At 45.8% G+C, this 26506-nt stretch overlaps 1 long non-coding RNA gene and 1 pseudogene across 1 annotated transcript in view; one reads left to right on the top strand and one right to left on the bottom strand.

Annotated features, from left to right (window-relative positions):
- Nucleotides 1-26506, top strand: part of LOC128929182 (uncharacterized) — a 56574-nt gene that overhangs the window by 23352 nt on the left and 6716 nt on the right. The window contains exons 2-3 of the long non-coding RNA XR_013524423.1: nt 22253-22372; nt 25911-26002. This is a non-coding gene — a long non-coding RNA (uncharacterized LOC128929182). The remainder of the gene's footprint in view (nt 1-22252; nt 22373-25910; nt 26003-26506) is intronic.
- Nucleotides 16792-17592, bottom strand: LOC100396458 (small ribosomal subunit protein eS6 pseudogene; annotated as a pseudogene).

The raw sequence follows: 26506 nt of genomic DNA, 5'->3' as shown, positions 1-26506 counted from the left end.
TCTGGGGCAGAGATGACCTTTGAACAGCCCATGTGATTAGGCTTTGGATATGCACAGATGGAGAAAGGCATTCTTCAGAACAAGATAAAGGAGCAAACCTGGGAAAGTATGCAAGGAGTGGGGACGTGACAGACAACCGAGGACCAATGGACGGCAGGCTGCAGGGAGAGGGGCATAAGAAATCAGGAGAGGCAGGTCTGAGCAAGTGTGTGCTAAGTCTCAAATGCCAAGCTAAGGAAGATAGCCTCTAAGGATGCTCCCCCTCTCATGACCCCAAAATGGTTCTGTTCACATCAACACATTTGTCTGGAAGATTATTTGGGTGACAATATTTTCCTTGCTGCCCAGTTTTCTGTTTACACTTCTGCTTCTATACATAGGCAAATGCTATGGCAATTAAGTTTTTCATTGCTGTGGTTTGAAGCAGTCTCAGAAACTCCTGCTGGACTCAAAACCATCACACACAGGGGTTAAGTTTTCTCCCAAGTTTTATTGTTTTCCATGAGTTGATTAAAATTTGTAGATGCTGCTGCTTTTTTTCTGGCCCATGATCCCAAACAGGATTAAGCAATGCAAGACTGCAGGTGCTTTGGTAGATTCACTCACTTGCTTGACAAACTTTTATTGAGCAACTACTATAGCCTAACATTGCTCTAGGTGTTGAAGATGACATGTGTCAATGAAACAAACAGGTTCCCTTATTTCATGGGGTTGCCTTACTGGTGGAAAAGACAAAAGATGAGCAAGATAACTTCAGAGAGTTACAGGAAAAATAAAGGAAATAAGCTGAGAGTTGCAATAGAAAATAACTGGAGGCAAGAGGACAGCCATACAGAGAAGCTGGTCAGAAACCTGAATGCCAAGGAAGAGAAGGAGCCAGCAGCAAAGGTGAAGAGCTGGGAGAAACACACCAGGCAGAGAACACAGCAAGTGACAATGCATGGTGAGCTAGAAAAAGCCAGTAAGCAAGAGGGAGTGGGAACAGATGGAGCTGGAACCCGGCAGGAGCAGATTTGAGATTTGAGGGGCACCAGGAAGCTCCTACAGAGTTTTAAGCAGGGCAGTGACAGAGCTATGAATATTGGGGTGCCCGCTGAAGAGCCACCACTAGCCACCATCACTTCTGGCCTTACTATGGCTGATGTCCTCACAAAGGCAAACAAGTGCTCAGAGTGCATCGGCTTTTATTTTTATAACAATCTTTGTACCCAAACCACCGTAGCATTTTTAATAACAAACTGGCAGAGAGTCAGACATCTGTACTTGAAAAAAAAATCCAAGCCAAATATTTCTAAATGTTTTATATTTACTTGTAACATTAGAATAACCATGAGGTTGCTTTTTGCATAATCGGAACCATTCTCATTAGGGTTCGACAGATCTCGTCCTTCATGAACTCGGGAGGTGGTTTTCATTATGGCAGTGACATTGATCTGACGGGAGGGAATCTCTCCTTGAATGTTTGTGAGGAAGGAGGGAAGAAGTTAAGAGAAGCCAGGGAAAGCTAGGAAAATATGAACTCTGGAAAGATAACCATCAGCTTGTCACTGGAAAGAGACCAGGCTTCAAAGTCCAGCAGAGCTGGGCTAGAGAAAAAGCTGGCTGACCTTGGGTAAGTCCCTCAAGCTCTCTGAGCTTTGCTCATCCATGGGCAAAAATGGGGATAATCACAGAACCCCCTTCCTAGAGTTGTGATGAGGTCTGATATGGTTTGGCTGTGTCCCCACCCAGATCTCATCTTGAATCATATTTCCCATAATTCCCACATGTTGTGGGAAAGACCAGGTGGAAGGTAATTGAATCATGAGGGCGGGCCTTTCCTGTGCTGTTCTCGTGATAGTGGGTAAGTCTCCTGAGATCTGATGGTCTTATAAAGGGGGTTTCCCCTGCACATACTCTCTCTCTTGCCTGCTGCCATGTGACTTTGCTCCTTCTTTGCCTTCCATCGTGATTGTGAGGCCTCTGCAGCCACATGAAACTGTGAGTCCTTTAAATCTCTTTTTCTTTATAGATCACCCAGTCTCAGGTATGTCTTTATCAGCAGCATGAGAACGGACTAATACAGATCTAAGTGAAATCACATACATAAGGGGGCTTGGTACAAAGCTGCTTTCTGTTGCCTTTCTCCAAAATTAGTATTTAACATCCAAGATTCAGACAGCACCCATATATATTTGTATCTTTTTCTAAAGTTAGGTTGCAATATTTAACAAACAGAACACCCAGCTAAATTTGCACTTCAGATAAACAACGAATAATGATTTAGTATAATTATGCGCCATGCAAAATTTGGGACATATTTAAGGTAAACAAGTATTCATTGTTCATCTGAAATTTAAATTTGAATATCCTGCAGTTTATCTGAAAACCCTGTCATGAAGGTTTACTGGTCCTAAGAACATTAAGAAAGAGTGTTTTTGAGATCCAGTCCAGTCTTGGTAAATAAACTGGGCACATATATCAGAGGCAGTTTAATGGCCTTGTAAAAACTAAGCTTAGAACAGACCTGGCATATAGTGGGTGCTCAATAAAGGTCTACTGGCTGAGCGGGAAAAAGATTAGAAGACCGTGTTACAAATCAATTCGATTTGGTACGTGTATTCATTTTACACATACCTTCTAGATCAAGTATCTCCTTTATCTGAGGTAGGTGAGAAGACAGGTCCCCACCTGCTACCCCAGCTCCCACTTCCCACAGCCAGAATCACCCAGAATCCAAAACAAGGATGGTTTCTAGCTTTTGTCTTCCCTCTCAGCCACCTGTAGCCATTCTGGAGCCAGGTTTGTGCAATTCACATCTGAGCCTCTGCCCTGAGCTGCCCCCATGGCTTCCCCCAAAATAACATGGGCCGCAGGAATATTCCCCACCAGCTCATTTCACACCTTATTTTTTCTAAAAAGGTAAAACTTCCATGTGCAGAATCCGCTCTTTTCTCCCCCTTCCTTCTGGCCAATGGGGGTCGTGTGGGCTGGGAGATGGGGATGGGTGGAGTTTCTGGCTGGGAGAGGCTGCTCAGGGAAGGTAAAGACAGGTGTGGCCTTTTGAGCCTCCCAGGCCGGCAAATGTCTACATTTCCTGGGAAGTGTGAGTTCAGAGGACTTCCCCGGGAACCTAGGCTAGACTTGTAAAGAAAGGATCCCAACATCAGGAAAAGAAGCTGGCCAGTAAATTCCTAGTGAACTCATTTTCTAAGACTTCTGAATGTGTTTTGAATTTTCTCTAAATTAAGATAATCATAAAAGGTTAAGATATTTAAACAGAGTGCCACCTGATCCCAGGGCTTGATTTGTATGCTTAATTAGTTCCCGAACATATGGTTCAGAGCTTCTTATGAAAACAGGGTAATGACTCGAGTTATATTTGGGTATTAGATTGAATGATGTTAAAGGGACATTCAGACCCATCTCAAAGGCCTTAACCTGCCCTTGATCTGTGCTGGAAGCTTTTGCTGACATCTGTTTCAAAGAGATATCAAAAAACTTTCCAGTGGCCTCATGATAAAACAAAAATCCATGCGGAGATAGATATCAGGCATTAAAATACTTAGGATTCAGCACAGCCTGAGGAATGTGTGGCCCTAGAATATAAGTGGGGCGGGTGGGGAGGGGGAGGTTGTGGAGGGGCTCCCGCAAAGACGCAAAAACACTGAGAACTGCTGAAAGTGTAGTGCCTTGGTGCAATGTGGAGAGAGAGCAGATGGGTCACAAATGTCCCCAGGGCCCTTTGTTCTTTTGTGTGTTTCAGTCCCTGATAATAAATCAGGTGCTCCTGAGTGTGAAACATAATTCAGGTCACCAAGAGCCACTTCCTCAGTTCCTGCGCAGCCCCAGTCATCCCCCACCCCAACCTGGGAGGAGGAGGTATGGCACTGACTCACCGTGACTCTCTGATCTAGTTGTGTGATGTGCCTCTAACCCCCGTCACATCCACAGCGAAGGGATGTTACATGTGTGCATGTGTGCATGTGTGTGTGTGTGGGGGTTGTTTGTTTGCTTAGAAAGGGTCTTGCTCTGTTGCCCAGGCTGGAGTGCAATGGCACAATCACCACTCACTGCAGCCTCGACCTCTAGGGCTCAAATGATCCTCCCATCTCAGCCTCCCAAGTAGCTAGGACCACAGGCACATGCCACCACATTAGGCTAATTTTTTCTTTTGTATTGACAAGTCCTCTCTATGTTGGCCAGGCCAGTCTCAAACTCATGGGTTCAAGTAATCCCCTCACTTTGGCTCCCCCAAGTCCTGGGATTACAGGTGTGAGCCACTGTGCCCAGCTACAGACTTAATGTTTTAAAACATATGCTTGGTCTGCATAATACAATACCCAGGAAAGCCCACTCCCCAACTTCCAATAGATTTCTGCCCTTAAACCCTTCTTATAGAGGTGAATGGATCTATCCTGTTTGTGAAAATTTGGGCCACGTGTGGGAAACGGCCGTCCATTAGGCACAGTCATCAAGAGCTGTGAAACGGGTCCCGGAGGGGATGCGGCCATCCCTTTAGCTTCAGTAGGCCACCGCTCTTCCCAGGTTCACTCACTTATCCACCACTGTCCCATCCTTTTACCAAGTACTCATCAAGCTCCTGTTGTGTGTGGAGTACGAGGTGCAGTGGAAAAAGCAGAGCTGATTTTGGTATCGCCCTGCCCTTTAGAAGCTCCCAGTCAAAGGAAGGAGACGGCAGATACAGGAAGACAGGTCTGTGAGAGGTGTGATGCTCAGACACAGGAAATACACACTTCAGGTAGAATAGTCAGGGCAGCCTCACAGACCAGACATGGCGTCTTCCCTGGGCTCTGAATGCTGTACCCATTTGGACAATGATAACCAAAGGTGACAAGGAACTCCAGGTGGAGGAATAGTGTGGACAAAGGCCTAGAGAAAGGGAACCACTGTATGGCCCCCAAACAGCAAGTTGCTTTCTGGGTTACAAACACCATTACACATCCCCATTCATCTGATCCTCAAACATCCTTGTGAAATCAAAGGTGTAATTATTTTCATTTCACAAATAAGAAAATCAAGGTGCATACAGGTTTATGCATTTCCCAAGGTTTCACAGCACAGATGCAGTGGAACCCATATTCAAATTCAGGCGTGGACTTCCCAGATCCACATGGGGCTGAAAGGTTAAGACAAAGGTCAGATTGCAGAAGATCTTAAATAAAGACTAAGGAGGTGGGGTATATTTGCTGTGTAGTCCCTGAGAGCCATGGAGGACTTCAAGCAGGGCTGGAAGATTCCTCAGGCAGCTGTAAGCAGAAAGAGGCTGGGGGTCAGCTATGGGGGTCCCTAAGAGGTCATCAGCGCCAAACTGGGCCAGGCACCAGAGAAGAAGGAAAACACAAATGCAAGATGGGGGCAGGGGGCAGGCTCCTGCCATGCAGAAGGCAGCGAAGAGGCTCCAAGCACCATTGCAGCTGTGCTTCCAAAGGGCTACTTCCTCCCAAAGCCAGCAGAGACTTCAATATCAATGATAGCTACAGTTTAGAGAGAGTACAGTGAGCCAGGTATCCTCGTTTAGTCCTCATAAGAACCCTGTGGAGTGCCCCTTATCTCCACTTTCAGATGGGCAAACTGAGGCACAGAGTGAAGTCAACAAGGCAGGTATTGCTAAGGAACTTGACCATGGTTACTCAGGGAGGAAATGGAAACTCTTGGCCACTATTTCCTACTGCCCCCATTAGGCCTCACATGCTACTCAGATGGCTAGAGATGGGGGGGCTCCCTATCGTCTCCCTGGAAGAGCACTGCCCAGGGAGCCCAAACCCAGAGTTGTAGCCTGGATTTGCCACTAACTTCTTGAGCAACCTCAGACAGACCACATCACCTCAGTTTATCTACCTGTGGCCCTAAAGCAAGGCTAGCTAGTTCTTACAAAGCTTGGACCTGCCAAGCGTAGGCAGAAAGCGTGCTTCTCCTTCCTTCACCTTGCCTCTTGAAAGAACTGAGTGTTGGGATTTCTCATCTTTGCCTCCTGACCACCTCTTGGTCAGGCCTTAGTTCCAGACCACCTCCTCTAAGAAGTCTTCCCTGACTACCTGCTACAGCAACCCCCTCCCATCTCCCTGGAAGTCTCGACCATGTCACCCCATTGGATGTTTCCATCCAACCTTTTCCTGTTTGGATTTTCTTTTTGCCCTCATTTGCTTCTTAGCTGCCTGGATGTAAGTGTGATAGGATGTAAGTTTCAGGACAGAAGGGAGTTGGCCTGAGCTGGCCTTTGCTCTTCCTTGCTCTGTCTCCAGGGCTCAGGGTAGTGCCTGTGTAAGACAAAAGCCACCATCTTAAGCACTCAATACATGATAGTTAATTCACTGTTTCTGATGAATAACTGTCATGTATCGAGTGCCTAATAAGGTGGCTTTCATTTCGCTATTGACTGTCTCCTGTGGTAAGCACGTCAGCTCCGTGGGAGCAGGGACCTTCTCTGTCTTGTGTGTCGCTATCCACAGCGCTGAGCATAGAGCCTGGCACGCAGGTTCTGTTCGAAGGTATATATTAAAAAAACTTAGTGTATTAATTTGAATAAAGGGCTTTCCTCTCCCCAAGAACACTTTCCATTATTTGGCCCTTCCCTCTAGTTCTACATTTTGAAAGTTGTTTGTCTACCAAGCCAAGGCACTTATTATGTACTAATTGTTTTCCTATCTTAAAAACTTAATTCTAACTTGGCCAGGCGCAGTGGCTCATGCCTGTTATCCCAGCACTTTGGGAGTCTGAGGGGGCGGACCACCTGAGGTCAGGAGTTCAAAACCAGCCTGGCCAACATGGCAAAACCCTGTCTCTACTAAAATACAAAAATTAGTCACGTGTAGTGGCGGGTGCCAGCTACTAAGGAGGCTGGGGCAGAAGAATCGCTTGAACCTGGGAGGTGAAGGTTGCTGTGAGCCGAGATCACGCCACTGCACTCCAGCCTGGGCAAGAAGAGTGAAACTCCATCTCAAAAAAAAAAAAATTCTAACCTAATTCTAACTGCAGTCCTAGCTTTCAGGCAGCTTCCAAGTACCACAGGATGTTTAGCATCACCATGTCCAGCTGATGTCATTCCGGATGCCTGCAAAGGAAGGCAACATGTCAGCCCAAGGCATCTTGATGGGAGTAACTATACCATCTCCATTAGATGTTAAGAAATTGCAAAAATGCTCAGGGGTCTGCAGAACAATCTCAGCCAACCCTGGAGCCCCAGAATCCCTGGACTGGCTCAACCCCATTCCCACCAGCAGTGCTGTGTCTCTAGAGCCTGAGACAGTGCCTGTGACAGAGTGGGTGCTCAACTAATATTAATATTTGTTGAATGAATGAATAAATGAACCATGAGCACTTTTCTGTGTCATTAGACATTCTTCTATCCCTCGTGCCTGAGAAACTGCCAGGCCTTCATCCCCATCCTGTCTCACTGCTGCAGAAACCCACAGGCCAGGGCTCAGCACGAAGTCAAAGTAGAGAAGGGGAACAGGACAGCTTTGGGGTACTGTCCAGTTGGTGTCTGGCCCCCAAAACATGGAGCACCAGAAACCTGGCGGGGTGTAGAAGTTGCTCTGGGACGGTGTGAAGCAAGTTCAGATGCATGAGATACAGCCTCACTGATGCTGTAAAACTGGCTGTGCCCCTGGGATGCGAACGTCGCTGCTCCATGTGTCCCTCCTCGCTGTCGGTGCTAGCAATCTGACTTCCTTGGCTTGCAGCAGCTTAACTTTCAATCTCTGCTTCCATTTACACATGGCATTCTCCTCTCTGTATCATGTTTTCCAAATTTCTCTCTTCTTAGCAGGACCCCAATCATTAGATTAAGGGTCACCCTAATCCAGTATGACTTCATCTTAACTTGATTACATCTCCAAAGGCCCTATTTCCAAATAAGGTCACTCTCACGGGATCCAGTGGACATGAATTTGGGGGTGACACTGTTCAACTCGGTGTCTCCAGCCCCGGAGGGAGGTTAACTATGTTGGCACTTCAGCCTGAGGGGCAATCAGAATGGAGGTAGCGGTGAGACTCTTCTTCTCTAGCAAGTGTGCAGTGAGCTTTGGCCTGGGATTCTCGAACTCAAGACCCATGGAATAGAAGGGACAAGTTTCAGCCTATGGGAGACTTCCTGTGCACAGTCCAGTCTGGCTTACATAGGCAGCGATAAGATTTGGGCCATTCTCATAGATTCTGAAGTTTTTTGCTTGAAGGACATTCAGAGCTTGCACCCATCATTTTCTCATCCTATAGCTGAAAACACTGAGGTCCAGGAAAATTAAACTATTTTCCTTAAGTTGCACAGTTGGTGAGTGGTGAGTCAGGTCAAGGCCCAGCCGTTTCACTCTGCCCAGCGCCCTTCACCTGTGGTCACTGGTCTTAAATATTAATTTCAGCAACTGTGGTGGCACCTATGGAATCGGGCACCTATGGGATCAGTTTTCAGGGATCAGGGAGACTTGAATTCCTCGAAAATCTTCATGGGCCTCTCATCAAAGACACTTCAACTTAAATAATAATGTTATTTGATTACAAATGTGTTTTCCACCCTATAAACGTGTGAATAAAAGCATGTTTAGAAAACTTTGCAAATGTCTTTTTTATTGTAACCTATGACCTAAGTAAGCTGAGGCAGTAGGCATCATTTTCAAATATAGCTTCAGGACACGACCCCTAGTTAACCACTTCGTTTTCAACCAGACTGTCCCCCAAACTCCTCCAGCATGGAATTCTAGAGTCTTATAAGAAAAATGGCAATGCCCACTGCTACCTCCTGAGTGCCTGGAATATTCCAGGCTCCATGCTAAGTGCTGAAGATGAATTATCTCATTTTTCCTTCCAGCAGCCCTCTGAGGGAGGAACTTCTGTCTAGCAAATGGGGAAACTGAGGCTGAGTTTGGCTCCCAGGCATGTTTTTAGTTTCTATCTGAATGTCTCTAGGTAGAGTAACCACTCTCCAGTTGTCAAAGGCTCCATCATCCCGTTTTTGTAACCACACTCACCTAAAAAAAGTTTCATTTTAAATAGCTTTAAGATACAATTCACATTCATACAAGTCATTTATTCAAAGTGTATATAATTGAATGGTTTTGAATATATTCACAGATATGTTCCATCATCACCACAGTTCATTTTTAAACATTTTCATGTCAAAGAAGTCCCATACCCTTGAGCTGTCCCTTCCCCATCCTGCCCAAAGCAGGAATCTGCTTTTTGTCTCTGTAGATTTTCCTATTCTAGATATTTCATATAAATGAAATCATACAATAGATAGCCTTTTGCGTCTGGCTGCTTTCATTCAACATATCCATGTTCATCCACATGGTACTGTGTATCAGCACTTCATTTATTTTCATGGGTGAATAATATTCCATTGCATGAATAGACCACATTTTCTTTATCCATTCGTCAGCTGATGGACATTGGGGAGATATTTTCTTGCTACTTTGTGCCAGTCCCTGTTCTTAGTGCTTTATCTCATTTAATCCTCACAACAACCTTGTGAGGTAGATGCTATTGTTACTTCTGTTTTTCAGAGAAGGAAATAGGAGATGTTATCTAACTTGTCCAAAGTCACACATCTAGTGAAGATCTGGCTGGCCATGGAGTGTGATTCCCAGAGGAACACAGTCCTCTTTTTAGTTGTCTTCAGGGGTAATGTGTACACACCTCAGCCTGCTCATTTATCCCTAAGTGGAATCAAAAATGGCATACAGAGGGGTGAGTGTGGTGGCTCCCACCAGCACTTTGAGAGGCGGAGGCAGGTGGATGACCTGAGGTCAGGAGCTCAAGCCAGCCTGGCCAACAGGGCAAAAACCCTGTCTCTACTAAAAATACACACATACAAAATTAGCCAGGTATGATGGTGGGTGCCTGTAATCCCAGATACTCAAGAGGCTGAGGCAGGAGAATCACTTGAACCCACGATGGGGAGGTTACAATGAGCTGAGATCACATCACTGCACTCCAGGCTGGACCACAGACTCCATCAAAAAAAGAAAAATGGCACACAGAGGACCTCCTCTCTTCATTACCTGCCCACCAACTTGGCTCCTTCTCTGGACTGTCCACCCACTGAGTAAGGAACATTCTAGAAAACCATTTCTACAATACGAGCATCTTCTTTCAACAAATGATGCTGGTCAGTAAACCCCCTCAATGTGTGGCAGTTGGGCCCTGTAAAATCCTCAGTATTTGGGACCTCACTAATTCAATATTTGTGATCTTTTCAAGAAGTTAGGCCAGGCTAGAGTTTGATTCTGTTAGCAACATTTTTTTAGATAATGGAAATTCATAGTATATACAGGATTGTAGAAGTCAGGTTTAAACAAAATGTTTTCAAGCCTCCTGGAAAACAGCAGAAGTACCAGGATCAACCCAAGGGTTGAGATGCAAGTTGCACACAATTCTCGTCTGTTCTTTAAGCAGGTGCCCTAAAGACCCCACAGGCAACCTTGCCAATGGGATTGTGAAAACGCTCTTCGTATTGAATGTACCATGATCGCCTCCCTTCAAAATATGTTGTATTTCAGACTCACCCTCTAACTCTCTGAACCTAAGTCTTGGTCCTCGGTCTTATTTTTTGGAAATAAGCTTTTTTCTATGGAAAAGCTTTTTTTCCACCAATCAGATATTCAACAGAACTAAGTAGTGAGCCTCAAAATCCCCCTTGAGTCACGTCAGGATGAGAAACAATGAAGATTAGGTCCTAGCAAGGAACAGCAGCAAAGAGCTCTGGAGGGAACTTCTGAACTTGAAGCCTCCTTCCTTTCACAAAATCCTGTTATTCTTTCCACAGAGAAATTCTGCCCAGCTGAAAAGTCTGAGGGCCGGGGTGACAGCCCCGCAGCCGAGACAAGCCCTCAATACCTTAAGCCTATTGAGTCCTGGTTGCCTTTGATCTAGGCATTTCCTGTGGTCCAGCCAGTGAGAGAAGGAGGAGTGTCTACTGGTGCCAGTGTTTCCAAAATGAAAACTTCTACTACTTTCTAGAATCTTATACCCTGGATTGTAACAGATCATGGGCTCAGGCTGCCCCACTCCATCCTGGTTAGGGTTAATTATTTTAAAGTTACAAAGATTTTCAATCTTCTGCAGCCTTCAAAAGGATCTCTTTTATCCTGTCTGTAGAGCAGCTTCAGTGACATTCTATTGCAGGGAGGGGACAACAGCAGAAACCCAGCAAAATACAGAGGTTTCTGACCCACTGCACTCTGGCTGTGACCAGCCCCATTTGTATGGATGCTGAAAATACTGGGCAGAGAAAGCCAGAGATCTGAGGCTGGGAACTAAACTTCTCTGATTGCTTTTATAGCTGACTTCCTCTATCTGGGTTTCTGTTTCTCCCTCCTCAAAACGGAACATTCAACTGGAAAGGACTGCAAACAGCTTTCAACTCTTTTTGCTAATTTGTATCTATTGGTAGAGGCTGCCTGGAGTTCTGTGTTGATTTTGAGGCTTAGCAGAAGAGAGAGCTGGGATCAATTAGCAATGTCTGCTGTGAGCAAGGAAAAGAATGCAGTGACACATTTACTTACCATACATTTGCCACTCCTGACATTGACATCCAAAGTCTTCTTTGGCTCAAATTTTGTGTGCTTTTATGATTCCTGTCACCTGTGCTGTTTTCTTTGCCCTTTGCAAGGACCTCTTTCAGAGGGCTGTTGCCACCTCCTCCAACCAGGAATTGACAGTGGTCTAGAGATGATTGCTTATAAGGTTGGGTCATGTAAGTTAGAGGCAACCAAGGCCAGAGGATGCCAGAGCTCTCCTTGAGACTAGCGCTAAGCCTAAAGGAGAGTGTTTCTCCAATCAACACTGAACTGAAGCCTAAGGGATAAAGCATAGCCAATGTGGATAACGAAGATCACCCACCACTAGATAAATGTAAGACCTGGTCTCTGCTATAGGCACAGAGGACTGAGAAAGCAAAATTCCATTGGAAAAAGTGAAAAGAATTTTGAGCAGAGGCCTGCTGGGAATGGGGCAGTCTCCCAGTCTATAAATTGGTGATGGCGACAGTACCTCCCCCGAGGGCCACTGTGATGATACAGTGAGATAATGCATTCAAAATGCTCAACGCAGTGCCTGGCACCCAGTAATCAATGCCTCAGCAAAGTGATCCAGTTCACAGAATTATTCTCTGGGCTCACTCTTTGGTGGCGCTGCGCCTGAGGATATTAAATCTATTCTGAAACTGGCCCTCCCATCAGCAGTGCAGGAGCTTGCTATCTCACCACTGAGGCCCTGCGTTCGCCAATTCCAATAATACGATTAGTCATTTTTCATTCCTGAGATGTCTACCCATGGGTGGGTGCATGTGTGCATGTGTGAGTATATATGTGCCTTGCAGAGAAAGGGAAAATCCATATTCTCTCTCTTCTGACTGAATTAATCAAATAAATCTTCTATAAGGAGCTGCTAAATCAATCACAGATGGCTCTGCCCTTTTACAGGTTGCAGAAAGCACCCGTTACAGTTCTTTTAATTTATCAGAGGAAAAAAGATGCCCTCATGTGCCCCTTCCCTCTTGCAATAATAATCAGAACCAGTCTATTTTCCAAGGGTCCGAGACTCATTTTCAAAAAATGTGTATCAATAGATGTAACAGCAGGAAGATTATTTTGCCAAGTTCCAGCCTCCAGCATGGGGAAGGTGCCCTGGCTGGGGAGAGCGTTTATAAACCACATTTAATAAAAGAGAGTGTTATATTAAGTATGTTTGCTAGTGTATTTAAGCATATGGTTTCCATATCAGGCCTAAAGATGCCAAACACATGCTTTACCTTCTTCCTAACCTTTCCTGGAGACGTCCTTCTAGGGGGTGGTGGGATGGGAGGAATTTTTGTGGATGTGAGTGCGTATGTTGTTTTGTTTTGTTTTTTACAACTCTGACTCACATGAAAAAGCACCGAGGAATGTTCAGAAAACATGTGAAGACTCTGCCTTTTCTACTTACGTAATTAGCCCAAGGAACCCGCCTCTCTTACTTTCTTCAAGGGTCCCAACATTCTCCCCAAGCTCCCTTTCCAGGGCGCTAGGGGCTGGCTGATTTCAAAGTGTGAATCAATTTCAGCTGCAAAGAACTTGAGCTCCTGGATTTCAGACGTGAAATCTTTAGTAAAAGCAAGAGCTCCAAGGATGGCTGCCCGGCTTTGTGTCCACAGGAGTCCCTGCTTGCAGAAACCCACCCAACTATTCGTCTGCCCAGAGATCCCCTTTTTGTACCTGGGCTGAGCATTAGGGATTTTATCTTTTTCCTATAGGTCAGAGGCAACCGGTTATGGCCCTGTAGGCAGGGGGTCCCTGGAAAGGCAGCTCGAATGGGTCTCCACAACCCCCCACCATAAAACAATCCCCAAATTCTGAGACCATCCCTGAAGCCAAAATGCCAAACTAAGAAGGGGGTGGGGAGAGGCATCTGTAGGGAAGCTGCCCAGCGCACCCCCTCACACCAGCAAGCAGATTTGCCTGGGCGAGTTATAAATCTACTGGTACCATTTCTTTTTCGTCACTTGCCTAATCCTGTGCCCTTCGTTTCATGTGCTGTAATTATTAACATCTGCTTTCTGAGCCTGGGCCGCATGGAGTTTGCAAAAGCAGTTTTCAGTCCAGAACAATGGTGACAGCTGTTTCATTTAGCCTCGGGCCAGCACTTCCTGTTCAGTCTACATCTGCCCTCCTGTGTCCAATTTCTGTTTCGGGGTTTTGTGTTTTGTTTTCTATTTTTTTTTCCCTTCATCTGACCTTGCTATATGTTTAAGAAGAATTTCTAACTTAGCACTGCAGCTAGGATTTCTAGCACATATGCTTATTACATTGGCAACAGCCAGAGAGAGACAGGAGAAAGCCCAGATTGTCTCCAGCAGCTAACACTGTGGAGGGCAGGGACAGAAGGGAGGCCTGGCTGGGGACCCAGGAACCAGGCTCGAAGGAAATTCTTGGGGCTCGGAGGTGAGGACTCATGTGACCTCTCTAGAACTTAGACAGAGGAAAGATGGGCCCAGCTCATCTGTGCCCAGGCCCAGGGTCATCTCTGCAGCTTATTTGACAAGGGGTCACCCAAACATCCCATGGAGAAAGCCCACGTCTGTGGGTGGCCATCAGCATGCAAGGGCCCTTCTTTGGAAGCCAAGCAAATTACAGAGACCCAGATTCACTTTTTCTCATGGCGTCACCAGCGTGCCATCAAAATCCCTTTTAATTTGCACAGGGAGATCCACAGAATGGGAAAAGGAAAGCTGTGGGTGGGAAAATAAAGGACTCCAGCTTTAAACAGTCTGCCCAGACCCCTTCCGCATACCTGGCTTCATGTGGCTGTGTGTGACCAGAAAGAAGGGAGGCTGCAGCCCACTCCTGCCCCCCCGTCCACCCCGCCCATCCTAACTCCATCTGATCCAGGCTCAGGGTCCCCAGCTCGGCTGGCATACAGATGTCGAGTTATTAGCCAAGACCCCACCACAAGCACCAGGTTAGAGACCTCAAGATTTGTGAAAGCTGCCTTCGGGCATTGCTGGATACTTCTTGCCAAATAGGGCAAAAACCAGTCTCTGCACGGATAACAACTTTCAGGAAGGTGTAAGTGTCCCGTGAATGTGGCGAGCAGAGCTTGGGAGTCAGGGAGGGAGTTGTGAGTACTCAAATCAAGACACGTGGCATCTGCGCCTGTGCCTTCTGTTGGATCTTGGGGTGTCAGGATTGGCAGAGACCCTGGAGACCCCTTGCCCCATTTCTTTAGTTTTCTTAACAGGTGAAGAAACTGAGGGCTGTGGCTGGGTCTTGATTTTATTCAGAGAAAAGCACAGAAAGGTCAATCTGTGTCAGTTCTAGGAGCTTGAAGTGTTTTTAGCATCTCAATATGAAGTGTCTCCTTCAATCTTAGGCCCTGTCCACCCTTCTAAGTGGGTCACACGAAAATTACTCAAGACCCCACTCCCAGATGGAAAGAGGGAGGCAAGTTGAAGGGACCTTGGCAGCAGCCATCAATGCTAAAGCCCATGCCAAGCCCGCAGTTCCTGGTGTCCAGAGGATGGCTGAACCCACCAGGTCCCAAGTGCAGAGTCAGTGCTGATCAGACACCACCTGAGGTTCTGGATGGATAGTGGAGAACTCATGTCCTCCAGAGGGTAGGCAAATGGAAGGCAGAGGGGACACTGCCAGGGATGGGGGTGCAGAGCTGGGAAAGCTCAAACCCAAGGGCACTCACCATCCCCAAACCTTGATTTGAGCCTGAAGTGGCCACGAGGCCTAACCCAGGCTGGCAGAGGCATCACAGGGCTGTTCCCTTAACTCCAGAACCACAGCCAGCAGGCACCCCTCCACCTGCTGGGAGCCTGCTGCAGCCCCTGGGCTCCTCCCAGTCTGCCAGCCCAGGCCCCTGGCCCTGCCCCCATCCCCAGCCCCCAGCCACCCCCTCCACTCTTCCTTCCTTTTCTCACTCACTCTTTTTCTTAAAGTTAATTGCAACTTTTTTCTCACCGCCTTGATCTGGATAAGCCACATCTCATTAGAAAAAGATTTAGCTGGAGCCAAAGCAGGCTAGAGAAGGAATCCCTAATCAACAGAGAAAAGATTTGGGTGTAATTGCTCTCTCCCACCATTCTCACCCCCTCCCTCCTCCAATCTTTTTCTGCTCATTAATCTGAAAAGAAAGTCGCAGTCTAATGTCTTGGTGTTCAAGTATCTGTCGCTGCATCAAACCAACTGAAGCACCTTGGGGCTTTTGAAGGGGGGTCTGTATGGAGAGCGGTGGCTGTCAGGGTGCACGGGGGTAAAATAATTTGGTTGTCGGGGACTGTGTATGATGCAGTTTGGTTGTCTTCTCTCTTTTGAGATGGAGTTTTCACTATGTCACCCAGCTCAGCTCACTGCAACCTCCGCCTCCCAGGTTCAAGCGATTCTCCTGCTTCAGCCTCCTGAGTAGCTGGGATTACAGGTGCCTGCCTCCATGCCCTGCTAATTTTTTTTTTGTATTTTTAGTAGAGATGGGGTTTCACCATGTTGGCCAGGCTGGTCTCGAACTCCTGACCTCAAGTCATCTGCCCACCTCGGCCTCCCAAAGTTCTGGGATTACAGGCATGATCCACTGCACCCAGCCAATGCACTTTGGTTGAAGGAGTAAAGCTTTTTGGGTCTGTGTGTGTGGCTGTATGTGTGGGTATGTGTGGCTTCAGGTGCTGGGGAATGTGAGTGTGTGTGTGGCCTCTTTGTGTGTACGTATGTAAAGCTCTGTGTGTGTGCGTATTAAGTGCTTTGCTTATTGGGTAGATGCATGAAGCCCTTCTGATTTCTGGGCTGTCTGTGTAAACTACTTTGGTCATTGGGTGCATGTGTGTAAAGGTTGTTGAGGTGTGCAGAGTGCTTGGTTGTTGGGGTGGCAGGTGTGTGTTTGTGGGTATAAAGGGCTTTGGGGTTGGATGTGGATAGGAGAAGTGGCTCATTTGTTAGTATGTGGATATGAAGTGGTTTGGCTGTTGAGGGGTGAATGTGTAGTCCTTAGGTTGTGTAAGTGTGTATGTGCATGCGTGCCTGTGTGCATATGTGTGTGAGAGGTAAATGCTCTGTTTACTGGGTGCATATGTGTTACATGCATGAGTAGCTCCTTTGGTGTTTTCCTCTTGCCCCAGTTAAACCCTGACAGATGCTTAAATGGTGATACATGGGAATGAATTTCAGAGCAAACCATCTTCCAGTCAGGGGCCCTGGGTCCTCTGACACCCAGAATGAAATGGTGCAGCAGTTTCAGGCTCTCTCTTCAGAACTGGGAAGTTTTCTGCATATGGCCATTTATCATTATGGGGGTAGGGGAGGATATTTGAATCCATTTATTTTTTTTTTTTAGTCTGATATTATTTATTTGTTACTCAAAAAATCTTATTTCTGACTGGATTCAGACTTAGAAGTAGAAGCTCGCAGAGACGAAAGTCTGCGTCTCTTCGCAATTTGTTCCTGGCGCTTCTCTTTAGCCTCCTTCATTCTCTTGGCCAAAAGTTTAGCATATTCTGCGGCCTCTTCCTTGTTTTTCTTAGTATGCTGCTTCTTCAGAGCAATACGCCGCCGTTTGTGCTGCAGGACACGTGGAGTAACAAGACGCTGAATCTTGGGTGCTTTGGTCCTAGGTTTCTTACCTTCTTTGTTTAAGGGCTTTCTTACAACATACTGGCGGACGTCATCTTCTTTAGAGAGATTGAAAAGTTTGCAGATTCTGCTAGCTCTTTTGGGCCCCAGGCGACGAGGCACGGTGGTATCAGTGAGTCCAGGAATATCCTTCTCTCCTTTTTTTACAATGACCAAGTTGAGAACGCTCAGATTAGCATCCACAATGCAACCACGAACTGATTTTCTCTTTCTTTCTCCAGTTCTCCTTGGTCTGTAACAGGAATGCCCCTTACTCAGTAGCAGGCGGACACGGCCATGGGTCAGGACACCTGCTTCATGGGGAAACCTTGTTTGTCATTCCCACCACTGATTCGGACCATATAACCCTTCCATTCTTCACCTAGAGCATCAGCGGCAACTTCTGTCGCCATACGCTTCTCATAAAAAGTACGAAGTTTGCGTTCATCGTCCACTTCAATGAGTTTCTGGCAGCCAGTGGCTGGGAAGGAGATGTTCAGCTTCATCTTGAAACAGCTATGCCGAATCCATTTATTTTTAATTGAAAAAATTAATTCATATTCAAAATGAAAAAAAAAAAAAGCAGGAATACATACTCCTGGTAAAATGGGAATATTACAAGGGGCTAGAGAATGAAAAGTAAGCCTCTCTCTCACCACTGTCCCTGGCTCCCTCCCCAATCACTCATTACCAGTGATTTTTGTGCCATCCCAAACACAGGCCACGTATCTGTGTTCCATGTTGGCTTCTGTCATATGCTATTCTGCACTTTGCTTTTTTCACTTCACAATACATCTCAGAGATTGTTCTCTATCAGCATAGATTTTATTCATGTTGTATTTTTTACCTATAAAATTAATTAATTGGGGAAAACAAGATGCCTCTATTCTGGACAAGCCGAAGATTCAGAACCAGGTCTCTCCCTGTGAAAACAATCATAGTAGCCTGGTCTGATGCTGAGTCTCCTGCTTATTGCCTCATTTATTCCTCAGAAAACCCTGAGAAAAAGTTACCACCCCACTCATAGAGGAGGTCACCAATGCAGAGAGAGGTTGGGTAACTCACCGAAGCCACAGGACATGGCAGAGCTAGAATGTGAACCCAGGCAGGCTGAATGCAGAGCTCTGGCCTTCAACCTCTGCCTTCCAGAAAAAATAAAAAGGAAGGAACTGTCTGGGAGCTGGGAGTGAGGGGTGAGTTAGATGGGTCTCTGCCACCCCCAGACCCGCTGGAGAGCCCAGAACCCTGTGTCTGAGCTATCACACCTGCATTTGCCCCTCTCCACAAGCCCCAGTGACCACTGCAGTCAGGAGAACCCAAGTAGATGCTGGCTCCGATCTCCCAGCCCAGGCCCCTGAGGGTGAAGCGTGGCTTGAGTCTTTTCATGTTTCTCTGAGCACAGCCCATGCACAATTGCACCCCTGACACCTGCTTATTATCAAATAGAAGTCGTGGTTGTGGAGGTGGGGCACTCCTGTAATTAGGGTGTTTCCATTGAGTCCACAGAGTTGAGCTGGGTGCGGTGAGGTGAGGCTCTGAGCTGGCAAGCAAAGACAACATTCCACAGTGACCAGAGTCCTGGGCCCCAGGATGCCACAAGGCCAAGCCCACCCCGAGGGAGGACACGATCTCTCCAGCTCCCCCGTCACCCCGCCATCCTCTGCGTTCCTCTCTCTCTCTGTATCTCAGTGTGCTGTGCGGTTGTTAAGAACACTTCTACCACATCAAGGACAAAATGGACGTGAATGTTTGCAGAGAATGAGAGAGACCTGTTTATGGCATTGGAGGAAACCTATCTGGGAAGGGAAGGTTTTCAAAGGCAACCCAGAGCCCTGCTGATGACATCAGAGTACTGGGGACTTACTGGGACGGGATGAAGGCCATCTCTGTTCCATCAGAGTTCCAGATGATGGCCATCTACAGACAAGGTGTAGATACAAAGATCCTCCCCAAGCACAGAGCCACGTGCTCAAAATGCTACGGAGGCCTGGAACCATCCTGTCCCACACAGCAGCCCCTTGCCACGTGGCCAATTCAAATTGAGATGCACAGTAAGTGCAAAACACACACCCCATCTTGAAGATTTCATATGAAAATGAAACAGTATTCCATTAACAACTGGATGTTGACTAGATGTTGAAATTATGGTATTTGGAAGCTATTGCATTCAATGAAACACATCATGAAAAGTAATCATGGCGATTGCTTTGGTTCACTCTTTACCTTTTTTTTATATACGGCTATTAGAAAATTTAAAATTACGTATGCGGCTACCATTACATTTGCATGGGACAGCATTGGCTTAGAATCTAGCCTTTCATGAATATTGTAATCCCCATTTCACCAATGAACAAACCAGCTCAAAGTTGAGCGGCTTGACCAAGGTGACCAGCTAATAGCCACAGAAGCCAGAATTCACATCATGAGAGGCCAGTGATTCCAGCTGGACAGTCTACTAGTTGATAAAACTCCTAAAGTAAGAGAGGTGGTGTTGTTTTCACAAGCTCTTATGCAAAAGTGTTCAGTACCAGCAAGGACTGAAGCAAATGTGGAATCTGAGGAAAGCAAAAGCCTGTGAATGGTGGCTCATACCTGTAATCCCACTTTGGCTCAGGAGTTCGAGACCAGCCTGGGCAACATAGCATGACAGCATGGTGGTGCATGTACCTGTAGTTCCAGCTACTGGGGATGGGGAGTGCTGAGGAGGGAAGATTGCTTGAGTCCAGGAGTTCGAAGCTGCAGTGAGCTATGGTCACACCACTGCACTCCAGCCTGGGCAATAGAGTGAGACCCTGTCTCTAAATAAACAAATAAATAAATAATAAAAGCCTGTGCTTAAACTCCCGACATTGGTTGGGAATGTTAAAGGCACTGGGCTGCTCTTCCTGCACAGGGACTGGGCAGGCTTCTGTGTAAACTTGGCCAGTCCCTTCCCCTCTCTGGGCCTCGACTTCCCCATCTGTCAACACAGAGGGGTGGACTAGATGTTCTCTGAAGTCAATTAGGATACTTGGTACATCTCAGCTGATTCCTCCCATCCAGGGATAAGGGTAACCTCCAGAACCCTGAACTGGGTCTTTGGGCTAGTGAGAACCTGTCTTGTGTCATCTGTGAGTTGGGGATGAGAAGAAGGTAGACTTCAGAGAGCTGCACTGAGAATGAATGAGATAGTGCAGGTAAACATATCCAGAACCTGCCTGGTACACAGGAAGCACTCAATAAATGCTAGCACTCCTGTAGTCACTGTGGTAGTTACTAGGTTAATCAGCTGGCGTGGATTGTTCTGGGCTCATAGACTCCGATTCTCGAGCAGTTTCTGCCTGGGAGCCTCCCCCTAAACAGACACACTCAAATGCCAAATTTGATGGAAGGCATGTTCACCTTGGACTTGGCTTTTAAAGAATTTCTTACCACTGCAACTCAATTCCATGGCTAGACGGACAACAGAAGCACCCAGGAGGAGGGAAGCTTGGCAGGGACCCACAGGGAGATTCAAGGTTCCATAACGAAGCATCTTCTGCTGTGTTAAGAGTAAGGCTAGGCAGGGCATGTGGATTACATGCCAGTAATCTCAGGACTTTGGGAGGCTGAGGTGAGTGGATCACCTGAGTTCAGGAGCTTGAGACCAGCCTGGCCAACATGGTGAAACCCTGTCTCTACTAAATATACAAAAAATTAGCTGGGTGTGGTGGTGGGCACCTGTAATCCCAGCTACTCAGGAGGCTGAAGCAGGAGAATCACTTGAACCCAGGAGGCGGAGGCTGCAATGAGCTGAGATCATGCCACTGCCCTCCAGCCTGGGCAACAAGAGCGAAACTCCATGTCAAAAAAAAAAAGAAAAAAGAAAAAGAAACGCCCACAGCCCCAACAATGTGTTAAAGGCTCCCCTTTTCCCCAATGTCACTTTTCCATCTGCAGGTGCGATGCCAGTCTGTGCCCACGGGCTTTCTTCTGCTCCTTTTCCCCACAGTGGGAGGGTTCTGACCTTCTTTCTTCTCAACAGCTGTTTACATTTTTTTACCCCTGAATCGTGGGTAAACAGCCTCCCCTTTTAGATAAAGGCTTTATCAACTCACGGGCTCATCCCCTCCACACAACCTCCAGTGCAAGTATGCGTCAGGAGTAAGCCAAACGCGGTGAGTCTCCCACTTCTTATCTTGAACTTAATTGAAAGAACCTTGAGTTCAAAGTGTAGGGACCCAGCCATCTCTGGCGTGCATCGGCTGCCACCTGCTGGGAAATTCTGGTATGACGTGGTCTCCTCGGCCACAGGCTCACTCGCTGGGGAAGTTCATTCACTCAGCCAAGAGAGATCTCTGGAGCAGGAAATATGCGTCAGCCAGAGTCCTAGGCACTTGGAATGATTCAGTGAACAAAACAGAGACCCATATACCTGATCTTCTGGAGCTTATCATTTTCCAGAGGGTAACAGAAATAGGTTGTCTGTTAACAGAGGGTAATGGCAATAGACAATATTCCACAAATACATGATACCATGTGTTAGGAAGTGATCAATGCATGGGAAGATTTTTTTTTTTAGTAGAACATGTAAGGGGGATTGAAGTGCTTGATGGGGGAAGGTGAGTTGTAATTGTCAAGAGTTTTCAGGGTCAGCCTCATTGAGGAGGCAACTTTTGAACAAAAGCTTGAAGGAAATGAGGGAAATTTCCATGGTGGAAGAGTGAGACTGGCTGGGGAGATGGAGTGCAAAGGCCTTGGGGTAGGAATGTGCTCCTCGCATTCTGAGAATACCAAGGAGGCCTGTGGTGCTGGAGGGAGTGGGCCATGGAGGAGAAGTCATGGTAGTGATCAGAAAGAGGGGAGGCCACAAGGCACAGGGTCTTGTGGGCCATGTTTAAGGGCCATAGCTATATTAGTCAGCTTGGGCTGCCATAACAAAATACCAGCTATAGCTGTAACATTTAGTTTCTCCTTAAGAGAAAACCTGGTGGGCGTGATGGCTCACACCTGTAATCCCTTTGAGAAGCCAAGGCAGGTGGGTCACTTAAGCTCAGAAGGCTTGAGACCAGCCTGGCCAACATGGTGAAACCCCATCTCTATCAAAAAGAAAAAAAAAAAAAAAAAGAAAGAAAGAACTATGACAAAATAATATAACTTCATTTACTAGATACATGAACCAATCCTAAAATATATGTGTTGTCCCTGTGTTACAGACAGGTAAACCGAGGTGCGGAGAGTTATTGTATCTATCACATGGGAAGCTGGTAATTGCAACAGTCTGTCCAAATGTGAAGTCTTAGCCCATTTTTCTAAGTCACTCCTACCTCCCTAAGGTACGTATATTCATCTCTGGATTTGATTTGCTAATATTTTGTTGAAGATTTTTGCATCTAAGTTCATGAGAGACACTAGTCTGTGATTTTCTTTTCTTGTGCAATCTTCATCTGGCTCTGGAATCAGGGTTAAATTAGCTTCATAAAATAAATTAGGAAGTATTCTCTTCTAGTTTCTGGATAACGTGGTGTAAAATTCATGTTTTTTATCTGGAAGAATTCTCCAGGAAAACCATCTCCGAAGCTTTTTAAATTACAAAGTCCATTTCTTTCATAGCTTTTGAACTAGTCAGATTGTTTGTTTCATCTGGGTTGGGTTCTGATAGGTTGCAGTATTTAGAGAACTGGTTTGTTTCTTTTAAGTTGTTGAATTTATGAGCATAAAGTTGTTCAAAGCATCTGCTCATCATATTTTTAGCAACTACAGGATTTGTAGTGATATCCTCTGTCTCATCTCTGAAATTGTGGTAATACATCTTCTCTCTTTTTATTTTTGTCAGTCTTGCTAGAGCTGTATCAATTTTATCGAGTTTTTTTTTTTTTGAAGAACAATCTTTTTGTTTTATTGATTTTCTCTATTATTTTCCTACTTTCAATTTCATTTATTTCTGCTCCTATTTTTATTTCCTTTCTTCTGCTTGCTTTGGGTATAATTTTATTCTTATTTTTCTAGTTTTATGAAGTGGGAACTTTGATTATTGATTTCAGATGTTTCCTCTTCTAATGTTAGCATTTTAGTGTTATAAATTTTCCTCTCAGCACTGCTTTAGCTGCACCTCAGAGTCCTATGTGTTTTTAATTCCCTTTGAGAATCTCTCTTTGGCCCATGAATTATTTAGAAGTATGCTGTTTAACTTCCAAGTGTTTGAAGATTCTCCCATGGTCTTTCTGCCCTCTGAATTTTAGTAACTGTCTCTGATATTACTTCATCTCCATGAGAGCAGGACTTTATTTATTTACTGCTACAGCATTGATGATGGGAACAGAACGATCGTATGCACTCAATAAATAAGGATGAATGCATGGTTGAAATTATTTAAAAATCCAGACATGGAAAACTGAAGCTTAAGAAGGAAGAGGGGGACATCAGAAAGTTGATGGTGATTATCAGTGGGTGGGGAAATATGGTTGCCTTTTATTTTCTTCTTTTTATCTCATATTTTCCAAATTCTCTGCAATGAATGGGCATGTCCTACTTTTACCATTAGGTAAAGGAATTATAAAAGTGGAAGTTGCCATTGCTGACCATTTTCACCCCCTCCCTGGCAGGTCATGTCACAATGTGAGTTGCTGAAAAAACTGAAGGTGGCAGGCAGGACCTCAAAAAGGTCCTTAAGATGGTCCCATAGCTGAATTGACCCAGACCCCCTCAGAAGACAGGGAAGGACCCTGCTAGCCACCCAACTTTTGTAGGCTCATAAGATTACTGTCACAGTAACTATCATTGAGATCATGCACGTTTTGAGTCACAGGTCATTCTCATCTTTCTCTTCTAGGCACACAAAGGTCCTTAGAGAGCTCATGAATTAGTGTGTAATCCCAGGAGACCTGGTTTGGCATTGTAAATGTCCATCTGCCTAAGTCCAGGGTTCGTGGTGTGCAAAAGATTACTTAAAAATGGAAGGAAACAGAGAAGAGATATCGTAGTTTTTTTGTCATTTGTTTTTTTAAAAAAAATTATTGCCATCTTTGACATCTTTAGTCCCAGGCTTTTCATGATTTTTCAAGGCAATTTCTTTGGGAAGCCAAGTGGCTGAGACAATCTTATAATAACGCAGCCAGCCTGCATCACTACCTGAACAGATTTTAGGTGTGGACAATTTCTGAAGATGAGTGAACGTACTTTTCTGCTTTTTAAAATAATCCTGAAAACCTGGTTTCAATTTTTTCAACAAAGTGATTGCTCTGATCTGAAAATATTTTTTCACCCTTTCCTACTTTTCAGGTGAGGTTATTTTCTGTAAGACCCGGGGATTTGGGAGGGGCTCAGGATAGGGCCATTTTATAGCCTGAGGCCTGGGGATAGTGCAGGGTGCCATGCATGGAGATGTCCCACAGAAGGCAGGGAAGCAAGTGTGGCAGTGGCTATGTGCTCTTTGGAGCTGAGCCAAAGAGGGCATCAGGATCAGTGAGATCTTTATCCATCTGTCCAAGTCTTAAAGAATAGCTGAGGACATAAGGATCTGGAAAACAATAACATAATCAAATTGGGGAAGAATTCCCCCAATGAAGAATCCACATCCCAGGCACAATTCATGTCAAACAACATAGGCTATGCTGAAACCAGCCAGAAATGGGGTATTGTAATATAAACCAGTCTGTGTCTTACAAGTCATTCGATTTCTAGAATTCCTGGGCAGTTGATTTGCTGAATTTTTTTTTTTTTTCTGTTGCTGAGTTGACTGATTTGAACTGACTATGTCAAAAGGCATAGATTTGTTTATTCATTTAATTTTTATTGACACCTACTGTTCAGTTTAATTCAAAATTATTAATCATTCCTCTGTGGCTCCCTGGTAGAGACCAATCTCAGCCACTTTGGGAGACTGTTCACCAAATAGTTCTAGTTCTCTGCTTTCTGAGTATACGGGAAAGCAGTCTGGTTCCCTGACTGTGAAGGTTAGGCATGGCCACAAGCCCACTTTGGCCTATGAAATGTGTACAGAAGGGACACATTGGGCCAGTGAGTAATTCCCTCCATACTCTTTCTCCTGTTGTAATTTGGGATGTGTGTGTTGAGGCAAAGCCACCATGGGTCGCAAACTAACTATGCATGCAGAGCACGCACTCCACGCTGACCTGCAATAGACAGGCAATGTGAACAAGAGAAAACGTTTGTTGTCTAACACTGCTGAGATCTGGTGGTTGTTACCTGCAACGTCACCTGGCCTCTCCTCGCTGATGTGTGCGTGTGCGCGTGCACACACACACGTGTGTGTGTTCTGCATATATGTTGTGCTGCTTAGGAAGAAGGCACTCTCTCTTTGCCACAACTCTCCCAATTGGAAATTCTCTTTTGTCCTGCCGTGGGACTCCTGTGGCTGATTCACTGGATTTATTCATTCATTTCTTGGTTGGTTTTCCATGTAGAAAGCCAGAGGAGACTTGGAACATATGTACCCCAGGGCAGTACAAATCCAAGAGAGACACAATCTCTGTCTCTACGTGCTTATAAACTGGCTTGGCAGAAGAGAGATCCAGGCAGTATATAATGATGACAGCCACAAACGGGTGCTTCAGAGCAAAATGATAAGATGCTTGCATGGCAGCAGCTTTAAGAAGGACTGCATCGGGCGGGGTGCAGGGAGAATGTAAAAGCAGCACCAGTGCCAGGTGGCTCCTCTCAGCCTCTCCAGATCCACCCTTTGCCTCTCTCCATGCTGCTCACTACCCCACAAGACTGACCTGTCTGCCCCACAGTAATCAGCTGTGCCCCCTCTGGCTCTGGGCTGAGTCTGGTCAGTGGGGTCTCTGACAAACTAGAAGAAAGCTGGTGAGTGAAGGTGGAGTATTCTTTCCTCTGTCTCTTTTTTCACAGGGTTATCTCAGGCTGGCTGCACACCTCAGCTGAAGACCCCAGCTCCTGTCAATGCCACAGTCCGCTTGACCATCTCCTCCCAGAGAGATTCGGTAATTCTCTCCTGTCTGCCCCTTAAGGACTAAGGTGGTAAGAGCCCTGCACGGAGATCCCAGCTCCAGGATACTGCACCAGCCCTTTTGGTTTCCCTATACCCTGCCCATACCTTAGTCAAGGCAGGTGTGGGTGGGATATGCCTTTTTTTATTTTAGGGACTCCTTAAAACACCTGTTTCCTGATAGCCCCTGACCACTGGGTCTTGCTTTGGGGAGCCAGAAGTAAAAAGGAAATGAATGCTTTGTCTAATTATAGGGTCAGTTGGTAAAAGAGGTGGGAAGCTTTCTAAAATGATCCATTCTTCATTAAGAAATGAGTTATTAAATGGCTTTTCTTCTCCCCAAGCAAAGTGAAAGATTTTTTTCTAGAGTTAAAAAAAGGGTTGGAGGCCAAGTATCGGCCTCTTTGCACCTGTGATGAGCAAACGGGCTGTCCTGGAGCCTTTGTCTTCCAAAACCCTTCACCAACACAGAGGCCAGCCAGGATGTCACGTCAGAGCA

Source organism: Callithrix jacchus, chromosome 12 (genome assembly GCF_049354715.1).
Source record: "Callithrix jacchus isolate 240 chromosome 12, calJac240_pri, whole genome shotgun sequence".
Classification (NCBI taxonomy): Eukaryota; Metazoa; Chordata; class Mammalia; order Primates; family Cebidae; genus Callithrix; species Callithrix jacchus.
The sequence above is the reverse complement of the archived record's forward strand: the minus strand, read 5'-3'. Positions and strand labels throughout refer to the sequence as shown.